Raw genomic sequence first — 11126 nt, forward strand, 5'->3', positions numbered from 1 at the left:
AGTCTAAGCCTTGCTTTGGTATTAACATTGAATAACTCAGTTTTAAATCTCTGAGCATTACACATAAATAAATATTATCTATCTCTGCCTACTAGCTTACAGAATAGACATAAACTTACAAGTCTGCTATTTAGTACCACCACATTTAGAATTAAGATTGGGAATATATGTACATATGCTTATCAATCCATTACTGACAGATTTGACATTTAAAATCCCTTACATATGATACTTAAAATTATTTAAATAAATTCTAACTTAGGACTTATGAGAACTTTGTAATCACAGTAAATTTATAAGGCATTTTATTAATATGAAAGAGACTTCAGCAACTGAGTTTTTTAAAGTTTTTGTGGGAGGTTTCAACGCATGGAGTTTCCCTGAGAACTTAACACTCTGAATCCTCCTTTCCGAAGTCTGCTTAAAGCATAGATATACAAACTACAATCTTACATATGTTTTAAGTTTCTTTTGCTTTAAGTGAGATTTATACATTTCATTTTAATAAATTATAAGCAAATAATTTGATTAATTTTGACAAATATATACATACAAGAAACCCAAACTCTTTACCCAAGTATAAAAAATTTACTATTGCTCCAAAAAGTGTCCTAATGCTTTTTCCAAGTAAATCTCTTCCTCATTCTCCAAAACCCCACCAGATGTAAAACACAATTTTTTCTAATATGCTTTTACTGGTCATTATAATCTCACATTTTAATATAAATCATGTTTATAATGACATACATGCACACAGTACTTGGTAGTCCCACTGCCCTGCCTCCTCCTCCTCCCTCCCTTTCCCAGTACAGAGCACTAAGACTGACACTGCTATTTTCATATATGTACACATAGTCAATGGTAGTAATTTAATTAATGAATCTCACTCTTTCCCCTCCCCTTCCCTTAGAATGCTAAGACTGACATTGCTATTTTCATATATGTACACATAGTCAATAGTAGTAATTTAATTAATGAATCTCACTCTTTCCCCTCCCCTTCCCTTTGAATGCTTCCCTGTCTCCACTGAGGTTTCTCCTACATTATGTAGGATCCCCCTGGTGTCCCCATTACTCCCTAGCTTCTGCATATTAGAGAAAACATGTGACCATTTACTTTCTGTGACTGGCATAACACAGTTCTGGTGCATCTTTCACCAAGACTGGCTTTGCTTATAACTTCATACAAATGGAGCCACAGAGTAGTTCCTCTTTGGGGAAGGCTTTATCTCAAAACATTTTTGAAACAGTCATATTTTATTGAATGTGCCAATTGAAGCCTTTATTAGCTGGCCAGTGGCGGTATACCCTCAGTCTAGAAATCTGACTAGATGGGCACCCTGACTGGCACCGGGGGTAGGGGTTTATAAGGCAGAAAATCACAAGGGGGTGGAGCTATCTATTAAACAAGCAGGTTTACAAAAGCAGAAATTTGCAGTTAGCTTATCTGGTGTGCAAGGTATGCCAGGTCCTGCTGTTCTGCTCAGATGCTTTCAAAGTGGGGCCCCGGCCTTGAGGGTCATATTTTTTTTTCTTACCAGTAATTTACTTTCCTGTATTGCTGAGCCATGCTCTGTTACATGAATATGCCAGTCTTGCTCATCCACTTCCCTGGTATAACCCCTGAGCTTTGTATGAATTGAGGTTAATATAAATAAAACTGCTATAAACCTTCTTGTAGAAATTGTTTTGTGGTTATGTATTTTTATATTTCTTGGAAAAATATTTAAAGCTAAAAATGTTAGGTAATAAGGTAGATGAATATTTAATTTTACAGGATGCTTCCAGATCATTTTACAAAGTAGTTATTTAATACTCACACCAATAACACCTGAACTTCCACTTTCTTCACATTTTCTCCAATATTTGGCAAGTTTGAGTCTTTTTAATTCTAGCTATTTTGGTGATTGCATAAAAATAAATCACCATAGTTTTAATTTTTACCTCCCTCAAGTTTAGTGAATATTAGCAAAGATTATACTTTCACATGCCTATCAGCCATCTGTACAAGTTGCTTGAAAAGTGTCCGTTCAACACTCTTGCCCACTTTTAATTGGGTTGCTTATTCTTTTCTTTTTAAAATTTCGGTGTCTTTAATATAGTCTAAACACCAGTCACTTTCAGCATGGTATATTTGACAAACCTTTCCTTTTTGTGTATAACTTACTAATTCATTTTCTAAATTATTTTGATAAATGAAAGTTTTAAATCCTTGATGGATTTTAATTTATCAAATAGTTCCCTATGGCTTTTGCTTCCTTGTTGTATCTAAGAAACTTCTACCTCGATGAAATTTATAAAGATATTTTCCTATTCTAGTTTTAGGGTTTTTACTTTTTTGTTTAGCCATATGATCCATCTCTAGTTAATTACTTTGTGAAGTGAGGCTCATTTATTTCTGTATCTATACCCAGTTAATCCAGAACAATTTACTTAGAAGACTTCTTTCTATATTTGATTGTTTTCATCCTCATTAACAGTTCACAGTAGAGTGGGGGACTCTTTCTGTGCTTTGTATTCTTCTTTATTCATCTGTGTGATCTGCTTTATGTCAGAACCATGTTATAAGTCTTGAATTAAGGTAGGGCTAGTCCTCAAGCATCATTTCTCTTTTTCCACATTGCTTTACATATTTTAGTCTTTTAATGTTTTCATATATATTGTAGAATCAGCTTCTCAATTTTTCCCCAAAACAAACAACAAAAAAAGAAAGCCTAGTTGAAATATTTTAGAATTATGCCAAATTTTAAGATCAATTTTGAAAATAACCATCTCATCAATAAATCCATTTGACATTTCAAATATTAGTCATTTTAAATGCTTAATTTACATGTTATAGTTTCCCTACTTGAAATATTAATGTTATTGTTATTTTCCTATATGGTTTTAAAGAAGATTAGCAGATAATAATACTGACATGTATTTGATTAAAAATTTTATTTCACTTAAAAAAAGTTTCTTCTCATTTAATTCAGATAAAAGCCTTACTATATGATCTGTCCCATGCCTTTGAACACAAACCCATATTCAAGCTACTTAAAAAATAATGCATGTTTAAAGACACAACATAGCCGGGCATGGTGGTGCACGCTTGTAATCCCCGTGCTTGGGTGGTGGAGACAGGAGGATTGCGCAGGTTCGAAGCCAGCCTCACTGCCTTAAGAGACACTGTTTCCAAATAAAAATATAGAAACTAGATGTCTGGGAGTGTAGCCCAGAGGTAGAAGGGTTTCCAGGAACCCCAGTACCAAAAAAAAAAAAAAGACACAACATATTCTGCAAACAGATGACTGCCTTAGAACTGCTATTTTATCAGAGGTCAAGAGCACATGAATTTTGTGTTTCACATTGATCAATTACTCCTTAGGAAGTAAGCACTTAACAAATGTTTTTTATAAACTGCACTAAACATATTGATTTAAAGATTCTTAAGCCAGCTTCCAGGTCAATAACGCCTGGTGGAAAAGAAAAAAAAAAAATACAGCTGCTGATATTTTATCATCTGATAAGGTCAATATAGAATTTTTCAAAATGTTCTTTCAATTCCCCTACAATCATCTTTTTAAATGATTTGACACTCTTTCTAAAAATATCAAGTTACCTAAATAATAACCTAATACATGTAGAATATATTCATTCATTCATTCATCATTCATTCATCAAACTCTCAAAGTTATAGTATCTAATGCATGTCAGACACCATGATAGGCTCTGAGGTTTAAAAAAAGGAACAAATGCATTGTCTCTATTGGCATTTATGTTATTCAGAAAGGAATATACAATAAGCAAATTATAAACATAAGTCATTTTAGTAAATACTTTGAAAGAACTAATTAGTGGCAGTAGTGGAGAAAAGGAGGAAAGTGGACTGGTGGCTTATGGTGGGTTGGCCAGGGAAGGAGTATCTGGGGAAAATAGCATGCAGTCTAGGCCTGAAAATGAAAAAAGGAAATGATGAGATTCTTTGATCTTGTTACCTTGAATGAATGTTTAAAGAATCTACTTTGGAAATCCCCAATTATACTGACAAGTGCAAAGACTGTGAAAATAACAATGAGGGTAGGGGCAGGGAAATTTTTTATTTTAAAGTAGCTGTGAATCCCTGTAGCCTGTCTTTCAGAGCTGGTCATCAATGTCACCTGTGTTAGATACTGCACAAGATGAGTGAAAGAGAAAGTAGGTCACCTGCATCTATCTAAAATCAGAGAGCCTAGACATGGTGGTTTCAGTTCAAACACTAGATAGTCTGAAGATTATGCAAACTGACTTCTGCTAGCAACCCAAATTAGCTGCAAGCATCCTGCTTCGCTAGTGTTCTTTTGTGGCTTGTGCAATACAGAAACAAAAAGAATGAGCAAAAAAATCAATAAGCAAATGTAAATCCCATTTTATCTCTTCCAGTGAATGATGGAAATAAAAATTGAGATCACTGATATGACTTAGGAATAAAAAAAACAGATTCAACTAAAAATTATAAATTTAATAAACAACCTATTATAATGTATTTGGTACTTAACATATTACCAGGCTTTCATATTTTACAGAGAAGTAAACTGGATATTTTTTAGCACAGAATAATTAATTTTTATATAGTTGAACACATGCCTGGACATAAATTTTAGTTATTTTATTATATTGTTACAGAATCCAAAATGGCAAGATACTGAAAGTAAGGAACACATAGATTTTAAAGAATTAAATACATTTTAATTTGTATTTACTATAGTCATTGTCTACAAAGTCAATTTTTCTTTTAATATTTTATATATTAGTTAGACTTATTTAATCCTGAGTCAATTTTAACTGTTTTCATAGTGACATGCTTGTAATAAATTTTTATATATTTCAGTGGTTTGTAAGGTCAATTTTAAATTACAAATTTATATTGAGTTTTGAGATACTCATAACTAAATAATTGGTATGATTTTTTAATATAATGAAAAGGTACACATAAATTTATTAATATAACCACTTGCTTTAGAAAGTTGCCCTGTAGATATCTACAGGGCTTTGTTCTAGGACTCTATATATACCAAAATTCCTGGATGCTAAAATCCCTTATATAAAATAGTGTTGAATATGAAGATAACCTATTCTCATCCCTTCATATAATTCCCCATGCAATTAAAATAAACTCTTGATTAATTATAGTATCTAATGCAATATAAATATTATGTAAATAGCTATATTGTATTGCTTATATAATAATGACAGGAAAAAGAAATCTGTACATGTTCAGTACAGATGCCATTTTTTTTCAAATAATTTCTATCTGCAGATGGTTGAATCCACTAGACAAAACCTCATAGATACTGAGTGCCAATTGTATTTGAAATCTTTTTTTAATGTTTTACCTTTTGATTCTTTCAAGGGATTTAATGTGGTTAGAAACATTTAAAGTGAATTTCCAATTCAGAAGATAGTTCTTGTGTCAGGCAGATGCAGTGAGAAACTTTTGAGGATGTCTAGGAGTTAGAAGGTTCATAAAAACACCTTATAAACCTAGCAGATATTCCTAAGAAGGTGTGTGGTGTGAATGAGAAAACCTACCAAAGAGAGGTGAAAATCCAGACTCAGCTTCCCTTAACATTTATGCTTTAAGAAAGTTTTTCTACAAAAAGTATATGCAATAGTTGTGTACAAACTTCTTGCCCTAGAACCATTTGTTACCAATCCTTGATACTGTCAGGAGCTCCCACCAGAATACACCAGTCAACTACATCTCTTTTATAGTTAGTTAAATAAATAATATTTTTAGCAAAAACACCTGTTCCATGCAGAAGTTTTGCTAGTGAATGAATATTTTTGGAATCCTAAGGATATGAAATGTAAATCCCAGGTATAGAGAAGTAAAAACATTCTATTCTTAAGAGGCATGTCTTATTGTTCTATTATAGATTAAATCTGGAATGCATCCCCAAAAGCTTATGTGTTGAGGGCTTAGTCACCAGTACAATAATGTTCAAAGATGGAGCTATTGGGAAGTAATTGGATCATGAAGACTCTAATTTCATGAATTGATTAATCCACTGATACTTGAATGGACTTTCAGGACGTAGTGGAAACTATAGACATGTTTGGAGGAAGGTCACTGGGGTTAGTCTCTGGAATGGGATTTTTTATCCCTGGCACCTCCCCCAGCTTCTCCGTTCTTCCTAACTGTCATGAGCCAAGCAGCTCCTCTACCACATCCTTCCACCCTTATGCTTTGCTATCTCAGGTCAGAGCAATCCAACTGGCCGGCCACAGACTGAATCCTCAGAAACAGTAAGCCCAAATCTTTGCATCTTTAAGTTGTTGTTCCAAGGTATCAGTCACAATGACAAAAAGGTGGTTAATACACATGAACACACAGCTATAGAGAGGCATACACACCTACTGGTAAAGACGACTCCAGGGACAGGTGTGTCTAATGATCATCGCTGGCAGCAGAACAGAACATCAAAATAGATGGTGTTGTCTGGTGAGGTTTGTGACTGCATTTCAACATAAAAAGAGCCAGAGTACATAAGCAAAGCCACACTCTGGAGGCAGGGCCCTGAGCAGGTAGTTCAGTGTAGCATCCAACTCATACCATTAGTTCTAAAGGATGAGGCAACTATAATTAGTTGAAGCTGTTGCCAGAATTTTATACGTACTATGAGGCCTTTAAATATAGAGACTAACAAATCAAATAATTCTTTCTCTACTTCACATATGCCCTCTGAGCATGTTGCAGAATATTTCAAAACAGTTGTGCAATGAAAACTGAAAGAGAGAAGTCATATATAAGGTGAGTGGAGGAGGAGCCCACACAGAATGAATGAAGTGTCTGGGCAAGTGGCAAATGGAGGGGAAGTTCAAGAAGTCTCGAAAGACCACCAGGGAAACTGTCACCATATGCAAAAGCAAAGAGCCTTTATTCGGGCTTAAGCTCAGACTCTCAGAACTCACCGATGCAGCAGATCCATCCAGAGAGCCCCCCTCCCAAGCAGTTAGACAAAGGTTTTACTGCAGTTAGGGTATGAGTGGGGAAATTTCAACTTAGCAATTACATGATTGGGTGACTTTTAAGCAGGGATGATTTGACGCAAGGGGATTGGCCCATAATGATCACATCAGCTTAAGCATTTTATCTATTGTAACCAGGGGCCTTATAACAAAATGGAGTCACAACTGTCAGGTTTCTTCAGAGGAGCCCACAAAGAATGAATAAAATGTCAGAGCAGGCGGTGCTCCAGGCCTGTGGTGAGAGCTGCCCTAACTTGGTCCTACAGCTGCAGAAAGGCTGGGAATGACATCAGGTCTGCAGGGTGGTCAGGTTTGCCTTTGTCCATATACCTTGCCATGTTGTTTTGCAACTTTGATCAACTTGAGCACTAAATTAGGTTTGAAATATATCTATTTCCAGCATATCAACTAATTTTTTAAATAAATTTATCTTTCAGCATTTTTTTTGTAAAGATGGTCAAGCAAGACTGGTGATCTTTATTTGAAGATGATAAAATATGGCTGTAGTTAAGTTCTTTAAATCTGCAGTTAACAGTGGCCTTTCTACACAAGTAGAGTAAACTGAAGCAAAATATAAACTCGAAAAATGGCTGGGTGTAGTGGCACACACTTGTAATCCCAGCATTCATGAGGCAGAGACCGGATTCCCAGACAGCCTCAGTTACTTAGTAAGTGAGGCTCACCGCAACTCAGTGAGACCCTGTTTCAAAAATGAAAAAACTAAAAACTAGGGCTGAGGGTGTAGCTCAGAGGTACAGTGCCCCTGGGTTCCATCTCTTGTACTGCAAAAAATAAATAAATAATAGGCTTAAAAAAATAGGGTTTAGGGTGTAGGTTGGAAGTACAATTCCCCTGAGACCCATCACCAGTATCGCAAAAAATGAATAAATAAATAAATAAATAAATAAATAAATAAATAAAATCTAAAAAATGGAGGTGACTGGGACAAAGACTGTGTGCCCAATCACTGCAGGCTGCTTTGTACCCCTTTAGCTCACAAGGGCGACTAGCAAGACTCATGAGTGCTTTTTTTACTGACCTAAACAAATTGCAGTTTTCTCCTCCCAAACTCCTCTTGATGGTTACATTTCATCACATCTAGGAAAATATAATCAGTCCTCATAAAGAAATCATCACATTTTTGTTTTATGACATGATCTATACAAAGTATTCAGAATTCTTAAATATTATTTGCTTTGTATTTTCTTCTTTGCCTTGTCTTAGTGTTTTTTTTCCCCTGAACTTGTAGTTGTTGGACTATTTTGTACTTCTTTTACACTAAATATGGGCTGTTTGAAAACTATTTCATCATCATCAACATCATTCATTTCAGCCACTTCAGATTGTTCTTTCTAAAAATGTTGGTGCTCAAACTGGTGTGGGGCCCTGGGTATCCACAGACTTCTCAGGAGTGCCTTTTGAAACCATTCTCTTCTTAGAAGGTATGCTTAAAATCTTTTTCTTTTTTGCAGGTATGTATAAAATATCATTTTTTATATTAGGTAAAACCAATAAAGTAAAGTCATAGTAAGTTCCTTTTTTATCTAATTTCCTTTTGAGTAACTTTTCTTTTTTTTTAAATCACTCTTTTGGATCAATGTATGACTGCAATTACACTGTTTCACTGCTGGATAGGATGGCTGATGAAATGGAATGTGTGTACCAAGCTTTAAAAAGATTTTATGTAATTTTTCTGATGGATACAATATACTAAGAATCTTTCACCAAAAAGGTAGGTAGTTGTTCATTGTTTCAGCAACTATTTTGGCCACATCCTCAGACTGAAACTCCACAAAGGAGTCTGCTATCCCCAATCCTTTACTTCTGGATAGTCTGAATTTTCTAATAGGGCCAAACTGAGAGAAATAAGCTTTAACCTGGGTTCCTTGAAATACTGGAGGCAGATGGCCCACATGAATTACTCCAGGAGTGTTTCTTGTGTGGATAGACCACCCCTGCAACATCTCCTTTTGAAACTACATCCTTCTGCTCGTTTAGGAACAGAGCCAGCCTCACTGGGCCAGTGAGCACCACTGTGCCTCTAGCACCAGGCCACAGTCTTTTTTAAGTTGGGGAAAATCACATTATTTACTGTAATAGCAGAGTTGAAGTTGTAGCTGTTTAAACAAACAAAGACAAAATAATTACAACAGCTGGGTGTGGTGGTGCACGCTTGTAATCCCAGCATTTGGGAGGCTGAGACCGGAGTATTGCGGTTCACGGACAGCCTCAGCTACTTAGTGAGACCCTCTACAACTCAGTGAGAACTTGTTTCAAAATAAAGAATAAAAAATTGGGCAGGGTTTGTAGCTCGGAGGTCACATGCCACTGGGTTCCATCCCTAGACCTGCAAAAAAAAAAAAAAAAAAAAAACCCAACAATCTTAAGTCATAAAAATACTAACATGTCACATCATATTAAAACAATACAAAAGGAATAACAAAAAACATGTTTATTGTATTTAGAATGACTTACTTTTAATAAATATTTTTTGGAGTACTAGAGATAGAACCAATGTCTTATATAAAAAGAATGATAATAACAGGTTTGAGGGAACTAGAATATTATTTTAAGTAATTCAAAAATATTAAAAATGAGCCAAAACAATTATCACCAAAACTGAATCCCTACTTTGAAAACAGCTAATGTATTTTATCAGTATTTGAGTATTTCTACCTACTTTCCATATTTCCACACAGTTTTTCAGAAGCTATATGTTGCCTCTAATGTTAGAGAGCTGAGGCTCCATTGTGGTTAGTCAAGGAAATGTAGTATAATCCAAGGTTTGACAGACTTGTGCCTTATCAAATCCTGGAGTTAAAAGGAAGCTGGTGTGTATTTAATCAAATTTCTTGGATGCTTTATTTACCTTTACAAAAACCATGTCCTCTTATACTGTGGGAACTCTACTGAATGCCTTCAGTAACAAAGAACTCAGTCACTTACAATGCCACATTGCCTCAGCTGGGCAAGTTATTTGTAAATTAAATAGACACAGAGAACAAAGGCAAAGTCTCCCTGTTCTTCTGGCAAGGTAAGCTTCACAGACTCCCTGTGAATGTTTATTATCTCTATAGGCTAAGCCTATGATTTTTCTATGGAACTATGTGTTTTAGCATGGGGGAAATAGCCCTTTTTCTTATTAAAATTCAGATTAGTGAAAAAAAGATCACTAGGAAGCAATTTTGTTTTCAGTCAAAGGTTAAGCATGTGTTTCTAAAAGTAATTAGGCTCATGATAGTCCACCTAAAAAGGTTGAAAACATTATTCAGCAGGTAGCAACCCTAGGAATAAAGATCCTTTTAGTGATTGGATTGTAGAGCTTCTGGGCCTCATTTTTTCCCCCAGCTATAAAAGTCTATTGGTTTGATTTTTTTTTTTTTTTTGTTCAGTGACTGCTACTTAAAATACCATCTAGAAAGGTAATCCCCAGAACGGCGCTTTTATTGTTTGAAACTCAGGAAAACAGCAATATGATCTTTCAGCTGTGTGTGGAGCAAAAGCTAGGTCATCTTCTTGGGCTTGAAGGTCAGTTTCTCTTTATGATAAATCCCTGTCTTTAAATGGAGAATAAAAGCATAGAAAGAAAACTGAAGCTCTGACCCACAAACAACCTCTGCAGTCAACCAGTGGATCCAGCTCTGACTTGAGACCAGTAGTCAGACATCACATTTTACTTCTTTTCTAAACACTTTTTTAAGACATACAGAAAGGTATGAAGGCAAGGTAACAATAGATAAATAAGGAAAGTACTCACATGCACATAACATGGTAGTGCAGGGCCTTCAGAGACCCAAATCTGCTTTCCTATGCCAAGCAAGGCTGCTTCTCCATTTACAGGAAATCAAAAGAACTATATGAGGGAAACGAGAGACAACTGCTAGCACCATTAAAAGTGAAGAAGAGAATTCTCATAGTCACAGCTCATTTGTGCCAGAATAGTGAGGTAAGTTGTGGAAAGACTAAAGACCCAAAGACAGTGTGGCAGACATAGGGTTCATTAGAGAAAGTTTAAAAGAGATCAGAGACTGTTACAGGAAGATTTCAGTTGCTACAGGCTAACCATTAGCACTTCTGCATTAAGGTGTTGTGTCCACTGGTGGCCAGCCAGACAAGTGACACGTATCCACTCCACAG

General features: G+C 35.4%; 1 pseudogene across 1 annotated transcript; it reads right to left on the reverse strand.

Annotated features, from left to right (window-relative positions):
* Nucleotides 1-8209: 8209 nt before the first annotated feature.
* LOC308265069 (MKI67 FHA domain-interacting nucleolar phosphoprotein-like) lies at nt 8210-8953 on the reverse strand (annotated as a pseudogene). The gene is made up of 2 exons: nt 8715-8953; nt 8210-8436 (listed from the first exon to the last, which is right to left on the reverse strand). The product of its transcript is annotated as an MKI67 FHA domain-interacting nucleolar phosphoprotein-like (transcript).
* Between the last annotated feature and the right edge of the window lie 2173 nt (nt 8954-11126).

Source organism: Muscardinus avellanarius, assembly GCF_963383645.1.
Source record: "Muscardinus avellanarius genome assembly, chromosome: 7".
Taxonomy (NCBI): domain Eukaryota; kingdom Metazoa; phylum Chordata; class Mammalia; order Rodentia; family Gliridae; genus Muscardinus; species Muscardinus avellanarius.